Source organism: Penaeus monodon, chromosome 12, assembly GCF_015228065.2.
Source record: "Penaeus monodon isolate SGIC_2016 chromosome 12, NSTDA_Pmon_1, whole genome shotgun sequence".
Taxonomy (NCBI): domain Eukaryota; kingdom Metazoa; phylum Arthropoda; class Malacostraca; order Decapoda; family Penaeidae; genus Penaeus; species Penaeus monodon.
The window spans coordinates 258403-269398 of record NC_051397.1 but is presented as its reverse complement, the minus strand read 5'-3'; the positions used below and the strand labels follow the sequence as shown (position 1 = coordinate 269398).

The following is a 10996-nucleotide window of genomic DNA, read 5'->3' as shown; positions in this document are numbered from 1 at the left end:
AGGAAAGAGCGAGGGTTACTGGTGAGGGAAAGGGGGGAGAGGGGAAGAGTGCGCAAGTGACAACAAGATCTATATAGAACCTTGAGTGACACAACAAAACTCGCGCTGACGCCACTCCCGGAGGGCCGTACGGTACATGACAGCCTCCCGTGTGTGTCCGGGCGTCACGGCGAGCCGGAATGAGAGCGCGTGACTTACAGGTTAATTTTTTGTTTGGGAAGCCTTGGGGAAAGAACTTGGAGCTTCCATGTTTCCTGATTATTCGTATGTACCCGCATTACTTTTCGTGCATTTTTTCCATGCCAAGCACTAATTGTATAAATAAATCCCACTTTTCAAATTACAAGCAAATGCCTTCTTTCAAAAAGAAAACAGAGGACGTTAAAAGTAAAAGAAAGACACCACTATCAGTTTGACAATTAATGCTTCCTAATTACTACTTTGACGATCGCATCTGTTACATCACGAAAAGATCAGGTCTTTGATATTTAGACATTGCAAGTGATTGATTAATTACGAAGGTGATGATAAACATTTGTATATAATTGTAGCGTCGTCGTCTGGTCGTGTTTGCCCGACGCGCTATTAATATAATAGTTTTCAACTCAGTATTTGATCATCATCAAATATATTTATTGATAATGTCCTGACATTTGATCATCCATTCATTTACCATTTTCATTAATTTAATTTAATTTCCATTATTCAATTATATGCGTGTTCATATATCTGCTCATACTCATTATACAGGTTCATATGTTCATTGGTTAATTTTCCGAAAATGACAACCGGGTCTTCCCTGACAATATTTATATCATCAGATTTGTTTTCGTGAGATGAGAACAAATCTGATGATCATTTCAGTTGCATTCTCCAGCCGACAATCTTGATGTGATTTGATAAGTCCCGATAGCAGGGGAGGGTATGAAGTAGATCAGGGAAATTGTGAGGTAAAACAGGCTGAAATAAGGAGAAAAGAGAACAGAAATGTGTAAAACAAGCACAAAAAACGCTTAAAATCGGATAATGAAACTCTACGGAGGTCGCCGCCACCTTTCAAACTCTAAGCACCGATTGTTGGCAAAGACCATGGTATCAATGTCAATATTGCAAGACTTTTTTACTTGTCATACATACGGTCAGTCATAGACTATCATGCATTGCACCTAGTGTTGTACAAGGAATCAGAGTTGACTAGTTTAGAACATATACAAAATGAAGCCATGAGGATCATTCTTGGTGCCCCTAGAACAACAAGAATTGTGAATATGAGAACCGAACTAAACTTACCCTCTGTTTACGAAAGAATATTATATATAAATACCACATTTGGCGTCAAATCAATTAGAGAACCCCTCCATTGTACAGAGTTCCAAAGACAACTAAAACACAGAACAGAGGAGCTACCTTTGCATGACAACACCGATTCTTACTCAAATCCATGGATACAAGTAACATGTAAACAATTAGCTCAGCTGAACATACCCATAACTAAGACCCTACATGGACGTTCTATACCCCCGTGGAAAATGTCGGACCTAAGTATATATTATACGACTGCCCCCCCAAAAAAGACAGTGTCCCCCCTGCTATACTTAAGCAGTATGCACTTGCAATTATAAATGAGCATCTTGAAACTCTATCCAATGCATATGAATGCTACACTGACGGGTCCTTGCAGTCTGGGAGTAGAGCAGGATGTGCTTTTGTTGTATATAAAAACAATATCTTGAAGCACCAGGATTGTAGGAGGGTTCATGACTGGGCTAGCACTACGCAAACTGAGTTGGCAGGAATACTCATGGCCACCGAATTTCTATTGAATCAAGGCTCGGGGGTAATATTCTGTGATTCACAGAGTGCTCTCCAGGCTCTGAACACTCTAGACAAAGGTACAGTTAATATCGCAAATGACATCAGGATAAACGTGTATCGTGCAAAAGAACGAGGCCATGATATACGTTTTGTGTGGATTCCATCGCATGTTGGAATCCCCAGGCATGATCATGCTGATCGCCTGGCAAAGTCAGCATGTGACAAGCAAAGTGTGGATATAGATCTTGGGGTACCTATTTCCAGGATTTTATACAATATTAAAGCTTCCTTTAAAGAGGACTTGACTGAGTTAATTAATTCTCAACGCCCTGAAAGCTGTAGCATAAAGCATTATGACCGGTTTAGGCAAGATTCATTCACCTATGGTTTATATAAAACAAGAACAAGACAGTGTGATATTGTGACCGCAAGAATCAGGCTTGGATACAGATTGTATTGGCAGCTCATTACAGTTTGTAATGTCGAAGAAACTAAGTGTAAACTGTGTAATGAAGAATATAAGCGAACGCTTGTACATTATATCTCAGAGTGCCATGTGTTACAGCCTTTCAGGCCACCTAGCTTGAGGTATGGAGAACTATGTAACTGTTTCATATCCTCTGATGTCTTAGAAGATATACTTATATTATATCCTAAATTTGGAATGTAGCATCACATGACTGCAAATCAAATGTAGCAATGCCTTTCCACGCCCAAGCTGTACGCCGGCGTGGCAGATGAGTAGATAAACGACTGTAATTGTTCCTTTCTGTAATTGATATAGTACTTATCATAATAATGTTATAGCCTAAAATTGAAATGTAATACCAGTATATGTTATAACCATGCATCAAATGTATCAAACTCTACGGGAAACAAACCCACCGTTCGGCAAAAATCTACGGGATTTCACATAATCCAGATCCCCTGTGGTAATCGTACAATGCTTTCTAACCAATAAACCAACCTAACCTTAATCCTGTGGGATTTATACACTACGATCTATATATTCCCTAGCCAGGGGGCTCTGCCCCCTGGACCCGATGTAGTATTATATACGCCGAGCCTGGGGGCTATGCCCCCTGGACCCCCAGGGGTAATATATGCGCCTAGCCAGGGGGCTACGCCCCCTGGACCTCCAGGGTAAAACCACATACCTTTATAACGCGAAACACCGAACGTTTCTTCGCCTCCGTCTATGGTCACAATTGCTTTGTTTCTAATCACTTTTTTCAGCATTTGCGGCACTGGATGGGTTCAAATATCAGGCTGTGATAGAAACGAATGTCTATTTGTCCAGTATATCCACAAAAGGGCTTTAAAAATGACCCGGAATCGACGCAGCACTCGAAATAAAACATTGCTCACCGGCGTTCCTCGACGTATTGGCGCTGCTGGCTGTCAAATCTCCCGGTGGCAAAAGGCGCAGCGCACAAGGTTTTTGTACAGAATAGCATAAACACTTACCAAAACACGTAAATGAGGAACAATAAAAGGAAAAGAACGCATTACATACATGAATTCGAGAAAACGGACGCTGATAATGACAAAATATTCGTTCTCAGAAGCGCGTAGCAATACTAGGACCACTTGGTGATGAGTTCCGCGTCACATTTGTTTTGATTCTCGCGAAGTAAACATGGAAGGGACGAAGGGGCTGTCTTCACTCTTGTCTGTCCTATATCTCCCTTATTTTCGATTTGTACACGTTTTGCCATAGATGAAAAAGGTCTTAGGTTTCGTCAAGGTAACCACTCCATACACTTATTTTACTGTACGCTTGGTTGACATGCACGGAAAATTTTCCGGCAGTTCACGCTCACGCCCCCCCCCCCCCGGATTTCGTGAAAATAATCAGAAGCTAAGTATTTTCTCCAACTGAAAAAGAGCATTTTCTTGTGGCACGAGTGAAATGTAGGCCTATATATATTTGTAACTTTGGATTATTTAATAAATTGTTAACCAGTAATTAAGTATGATAATCCTATGCAGCAGTCCAGCCAGTCAGCTCTTTAAAATATAGGGATAATAACCAATTGTATTTCCAATGAAATAAAGTATATACACATGAACCCGACCTAGAACGGCTCCGATTGGCTGGAGCTACACGCCCGTTAACCTCTATACGTAATTCGGCGGTATATCTTTTAGAAATACACTTAAGTGGAATAAAGAACTAATAAGTAAATGCAGTAAAATGTGGCAATAAAAAGCACCTTACAAAACATCTAGGGAAATAGATAAAAACATGAATACAGAAAAAGTAAAAACTTACGAGAAAATAAAAAAGTGTATGCTTAAAATAAAAAGAAAATGTAATGTAATTCTTAACAGAGAACGGAAATTAGCCATTTTAGTAGATATATTCGTATATAAATAGATTAAAAGTCAGGTGGACCTCAGGGTACTCTACAGTATTCCTCCCAGGGCGGGAGTCGCGAAGTTGGGCGGAGCGACACAGCACATACCGCCCGAAGGGCATGGGAGGACGGATAGTCAATCAGGTTTGAGTATACTGTGCCATTACATAGTTCTGTGAGAGAAATCAACAGATAAATATACATTCACATATTTTGAGCTGGGTGAAGCAAGCATGAAAGAACCGCCGAAACTTCAACTTGTGCAAACTGAGTGATTTACAGGTTGAAGTTAAAAGGATAAATCGAATGAACAAGGTTAAAACGAGTTAAGTGGTTAAAACAAAGAGAACGAGATACGACACATAAAAAAAAGAAACAAAGAAAGAAAAAAAACAACAACGAGAGATAAAATGCTCACATAATAGAATATAAAATATAAAAGCAATCTAAGAATTTCTGAGTTCACTCACCTCCACGACCGTGAACTTAAACATTCATAAACAATTACTCATGCACTCACACCTTCCACACAGCTGGCTATCAATACCACGTTCTGAGTAGGTGCCAGGAAATTCATCCCCATCCTCACGGTCTGTAAGTGTTTCACTGGATTCATAGGTGGAAATTCATAGGTGGAAACGATAACTGGTCACACCTCTCTATAAAGTCTATCTCTGACGGAGGAACAAATGGCCTGTGCTGATTTGCATGGACCCGCATAGTACGATGAGGTTGCTTCAGCTCCAACATGTCATAGACAACACGACCAACCTTCTTTAGAACCCGGCAAATGGCCCCTTCCACCGGCTATCTAGGGCTCTTGTGCTACCTTCTACCGTGCGTAAAACTAAAGATCCTTCACTCAAGTGTAGAGGTTTCGTCTTTCTACCATAATACGTCTTATTGGCTTCGCGAGATTCTAGGGTCGCCTTTATTGCTATACGGCGAGCCTCAGCAAGACCCTTCATCAACCCCTCATCAGCAGTCCAGTCTGCAGATTTGTCAGACCACGACGGAAAAGTGCCATTCTCCCGGTCAGTAGGTACAAAGGTTGATCCCTGGTAGACCGATAGATGGCTGAGTTGAAGGCAAAGTGTACTGCTGGCAGGTGGGTAGGCCACTGTGAAGGCGACCGTTGTACCAGGGCAAGAGTGTCTTTCACTACCCTGTTTCAATTACACCATTCGATTGTAGTTGGTATGCAACAGAAAAGGAATGTTTCACCTCTAACTCCTTTGAGAGTGAATGCTACTCATCAGAAGAAAACTCCAAGCCAGTGGAGTTGGGCTAGAGGGCCAAACGAGGTAATGAAGTGATCAACAAAAGCTTTCAAAACTCTGGTCATAGACTTATCCCTGAGAGGGACCAACTGGAGATAGCATGTATAATGGTCAATAATGGACAAGACGTATCGAAATCCTTGTGCAGAACTGCGAAGGTCCATTAAATCTGCGGAGACCATTTCCCAGGGAGCTTGAGGTGGTGGATGTCCTTGCATAGGTACTCTAACTACTGGAGCTTGCGACGCTGACATGTTTCACATCCTGCAGCATATGTTCGTGCCAAGTGAAGCATGTTTGGGAAGAACCAGTTATTACGTAGATTCTGATAAGTGCGCAAAGCTACTGGATGGGCTGCCATTGGAAGTTGGTGTCCCATGTGTAATGCCTGGTTACATAAATGTTGTGGCACATGAATCTGTTTAACAACACGATCTGGAAAAATACGAAGATGGTATAATACTCCATTGTGTGTTTCAAAGCTGCTTATAGCTGCGGGTGGACGAATATTAGGCAATGACTGTCTCTTGAGCCAGGCTATCAGATCCACATAGACAGGATCCTGTAGCTGTTCTTCTCTCATCTGCTGAGAGGCTAAGGATGTAAGGTTGGGCATCTGACATGGTTGCTGTTCTTGCACCTGCTGATCCTGCACTGATGGGGGTATTTCCAGTAGTGGGGCATCAGAATTGGGCTCAAGCTCAGTATCAGAGTTTTCTACAGGACAAGCATAATCAGGAAATTGGGTAGGCTCTCCTAGGGGTCTGGACAGAAGGGCAGGGACCTAATTACTTGCCCCTTGCTTATAATATAGTGTAAATTCATAGTCAGATAACTAGTGTGCAAATCTACTTAGCCTCGTACTCTTGGTCTTTCTTGAAAAGACGTATGTTAGTGGACTATGGTCTGTCCAGAAAGTGAAGCATCTACCATTTATGTAAGGATCAAAGATTCTAATGGCCCCTACAAATGCAAGGGCCTCCAAATTAGTGATGGGATAACGAGATTCTGCATCCTTTAGTATCCTTGACCAATATGCAACAGCATGTGGTGACCCATCCTCGTCCCTCTGGAGAAGGACAGCACCAAGAGCCTGACCACTAGCATCAGTGTGGACCTCGAATGTTCGGTCAAAATCTGGAAGGCACAGGACAGGTGCCAAGGTGTAGCCAAGGCCTTCTTCAGTGTGTCAAAGGACTGTTGAGCTGCATCTCCCCATTTGAATCTTACATTCTTCTTGTGAGTTGGGTCAGCGGTTTAGCAATAGTGGCAAAGTGTGGAATGTGCCGCCTAAAAAATCCATATGCGGATGTCACGTGCTGATCTGGGTCGCTTCATGGCTGCAGTTGCTAGCACCTTATCAGGGTTTGGCCAGACGCCATCTTTCCCAATAATAAAACCGAGTAGTTTCACTTCCTGTCAAGCAAATTCGCACTCAAGGAGGTGAAGTTTCATGCCTGCATTCTCAAGGTGAGCATCAAAGGATGTAGATGCAACCACAACGTCATCTAGGTAGGCAAAAGTGTGTCGTCCAAGAACAGATGAGAGGACAACATCCTCTGAAATGTCTGTGCTGTTGACAGTCCGAACGGAAGACGTCGGGACTGATACAGGTGATTTCCATCTGTAAAAGCCGTCTTTGGGCGGTCCTCAGGGTGAACAGAAATGGCCCAATATGCAGCTATCGGCTATCGAGAACAGTAAATCACGTCTTCCCATACAGAGAGTCCATGAGCTCATCTATCCTAGGAAGTGGGTAGCTGTCGAGGGTGGTTACCTTGTTAAGGCCTCGATAATCCACACAAAAACATACCGAGCTATCTTTCTTTTTAACAAGAACGACTGGTGATAACCATGGGCTTGTAGAAGGCTCTATCACACCTTGTATCATTGTCTTACACTCCTGCTTGAGGATTTCCTGAAGCAGTAGCCTCCACTGGCATATATATGTTCAATACCAAGGACAGTTCCTACCGAGTGTTTGTCCCCAGTCCCCAGTGAATAGTCTGGGAAACCTCCTTAAGACACCTGTTAGTCGAGACCTCTGATCGGATGTTAATGACTAAGTCTTAGCTGTTCCTCTGGCCAAAAAAAAAAAAAAAAAATCATCTGTGTTAGGTGGTGGTGTGGCACTGGCGACACCCTGCTAGGGTTCACTACAAATATGGCAAAGTTAATCAATGGCAGGTGTCTCAGGAGATACAAAAAAACTCATTGGGCTCATAACCAAAGTCAAGGCACGCATCAAAACTTTCAAATCTGTCTTCAATAAACCCATGCTCTTCAGTCAGTCAAAAGCTTCAGCATTAGTTACTTCCAGAGAGCCAAGATTTCCAATACATCTTCATGTGGTGAGTGAAGGAACTTGGGAGCTTGGTTAACAGTGGTTTCCTTGACAGCACCCACTGAGGATGTCTGAAGAAACTGAGTCAACGGGAGCGTATGTCCAGCCAGCCGTGAGCGTGAACTGCCGCGCCCTTCCAAATCACAAGGGCACGACCTAGAACGGCTCCGATTGGCTGGAGCTACACGCCCGTTAACCAGATTGGTCTATACGTAATTCGGCGGTATATCTTTTAGAAATAAAATTAAGTGGAATAAAGAACTAAAAAGTAAATGTAGTAAAATGTGGCAATAAAAAACATCTAGGGAAATAAATAAAAACATGAATAGAGAGAGAGAGAAAAAAAAACTGTTGCGAGAAAATACAATAGTGCATGCTTAAAAAATGTAATTCTAAACTGAGAACGGAAATTAGCCATTTTAAGCGGTATTCGTATACACCCATACAAGTAGATATATTCGCATATATATAGATTAAAATACAGGTGGATGTCAGCAACAACAATGGCGAAATGATAATAGAAATAATGATGATACAACTGATGGCGATAAGATCATCGTAATTTTCATAATAGTTATTGCTATTCTTCCTGTGCTTCAGAGAACGAAAATCTGGACAACAAAGCCGCCAAAATGCTGACCACCGCGCGTTCCGCCGCCCTGCTCACCCTTGCCCTGCTGGCTTCCGGCCTCCGAGCGGAGCTGGAAGGCCTCCAACAGATTCAGCAGACGCGGGAACTCACCATCGAGAAGATCCTACACACGGCCGTGTCCACCTCGACCTACACGGTGGTGGTGTACCCGACCTGCACCACCTCCGTCGCGGGCGTGTCGGCCTGCCGCGACGCCCACGTCCCAAACCTGAGCCACATGATCCACCCGGAAGCCTCACGGGCGCCACTAAGGGGCAGGTGAGGCTTCGGCCGGCGAGGCGCCCTTCCTCGCGGTGCTAGCGGTGCCGGGGGCGCTGGAGGCGTTGGCTTTGGTCTTAATTATTGCTGGTGTTGGTAGTGGTCTTTCCATTATTACAATTAGGATTATTATCATCATATTATAATTGTTTTTATTATCAAGCCTGTTAATAATAATAATAATAATAATAATAATAATAATAATAATGATAATGATAATGATAATGATAATGATAATGATAATAATAATAATATAATAATAATAATAATAATAATAATAATAATAATAATATAATAATAATAATAATAATATTATTATTATTATTATTATTATTATTATTGCTATCATTGTCATTATTATTATTGCTGTTGTCATTATTGTTATTATCATTATCATCTGTATCAATACTGTCAGTATCAATATTACTAAAGAGTAGCAGAAATATTAGCCTCTGACATCGCCACTGAGAAGAGAGCGTCCTTCTGATATACACTTTACCCCCCTCCCCCCAGCGTGACGGCTCTCCCCAGCGCAGGACGGGTCAGAAAGCTCCACATACGAGGTCGCCGAGGTTGTGATGCCCTCCTGCGACTGCCCGGCGCTTGGCGACATCCCCAGCTCTTCCTTCCGCTCTGCTAGGCTGCTCCAGGACCAGGTCATCACCATCCGCTCGACCACCGTCCTCACCCACGACGTCCTCGTGACCAGCACCGACCACGCCACCACGGTGTCCATCACATACAACGGCTGCGTTCCTCCTGACGCCCCCGCCACGGCCACCTGCGACGCGTAGGGGGCGTACTTGGGGTGGGAGTGGGGGACGGGGAGAATGAAAACTGGGGAGGGGGAGAGGGCGGGAGGGAAAGGGAGGGAAAGGGGAGGGAAGGGGGCTGGAAGGAGGGTGGGAAGGAGAGAGAGCTAGTGTTAGAGGCAAGCGTCGAAAGGCTGCTACAAAGCTCACGTCTTTTTTCGTATTTATGATTCATAGTTTGTGTTTCTGACAAACTTTTCTTTCCTTTTGTGTCCTACATTTTATTTTTTAAGTTTCTCCATTATGTGTTCGGATCTGACTGTAGTTCTAATAAAGCGATAAATGCTACTGCTAGTTTCTTTGAGGTAACTTTCCTTATATAACACAAAAGGAAGAAAAGGCAAGTTAGTTACAGATGGACAGTTCTAGGGCCGAGGACAAGAAGGGCCAATGTCATAAAAGTCAATGCTCAGAAAAACGCCTCTGAAAGTTTGCTCCCTTCAGTGAAAGCCCGCTAATAATAATTCACGAGTTTTTTTTGTGATTAATCGAACCATGTTGCATTAATTTTAGTCCTTTTAAAGACATATTCACTTTACATAACGTGTTTTTTTACAGCAGTGTTTTCAAAACAAACATAAAAAATCTAATTGAAAGTAAATTAAGACATTTACTGCTGATGGTGTTTAATCTATTCCTCCTAATTCGATTTCTGAAGTTTTTCTACCTTTTTATGGTTTAAATTGAAAGTGGTTTTGAAAATATTAATAAAATAAACATTCTTTGACAATAATTTTGCAATACTTTTTTTCCTTTCTGTAACTACATTCAGGAAATGGTATATTGACTTTAAGGAAACAATTGAATAGTAAAAGTTGCCAACCTGAAGCTTTCGGTTGTTATGCATTCAATATACAGCCATTTGTGGCAGTCAGTCACGTGTTGGGATATATATGATTTTCAGTGAAGTTGGATACTGTAGCAATGCTCGCCATGCCCCCATTGCAATGATGACATTAGCTTTAAAACATTGATAGAAATAGAAATTTTCAGTCTGGTGGTTTCTATCTCAAAATTGGTACTTTTTAAATACACCCTTCTAGCTCTCAGCCCTAGAACGGATAGAACAGCTTTTAGCATAAGGTGAAATATCAAACTGAATAATACACTCTTTCGGGATTTCTGGCCATTACGTCCCTGGAAGGAACATGTCATTATGCATACAGCTTCTAGGGCAGCAATGCTCCGGTGCATAACATGCCCAATGATGATATCTGCCCTCTGATCAACGAGCCCGTCATAGCACATGAGATTCTTTGCCAGACTTCTTAAACTCTAGCTTTCCTAGCCGAGAGACCAATAGGGACTCAAAGAAGCCATTGTCCAATAAAATTAGACATCATGAATGACGTGTCGATTCCTCTAACGACGCCATTTCAAAGCGGGTGTTCAACTTTACGCACAGGATGAGATCCGTTAATTACACTATATGAACATCTTGTCATTGATTTCTTTCTATACATTAAATTATGGTA

At 42.3% G+C, this 10996-nt stretch overlaps 1 pseudogene; it reads left to right on the top strand.

The window, feature by feature from the left end:
• The window catches only part of LOC119579162, a 17326-nt pseudogene extending 6723 nt beyond the window's left edge, over positions 1 to 10603 (top strand).
• The last annotated feature ends 393 nt before the right edge of the window (positions 10604 to 10996 follow it).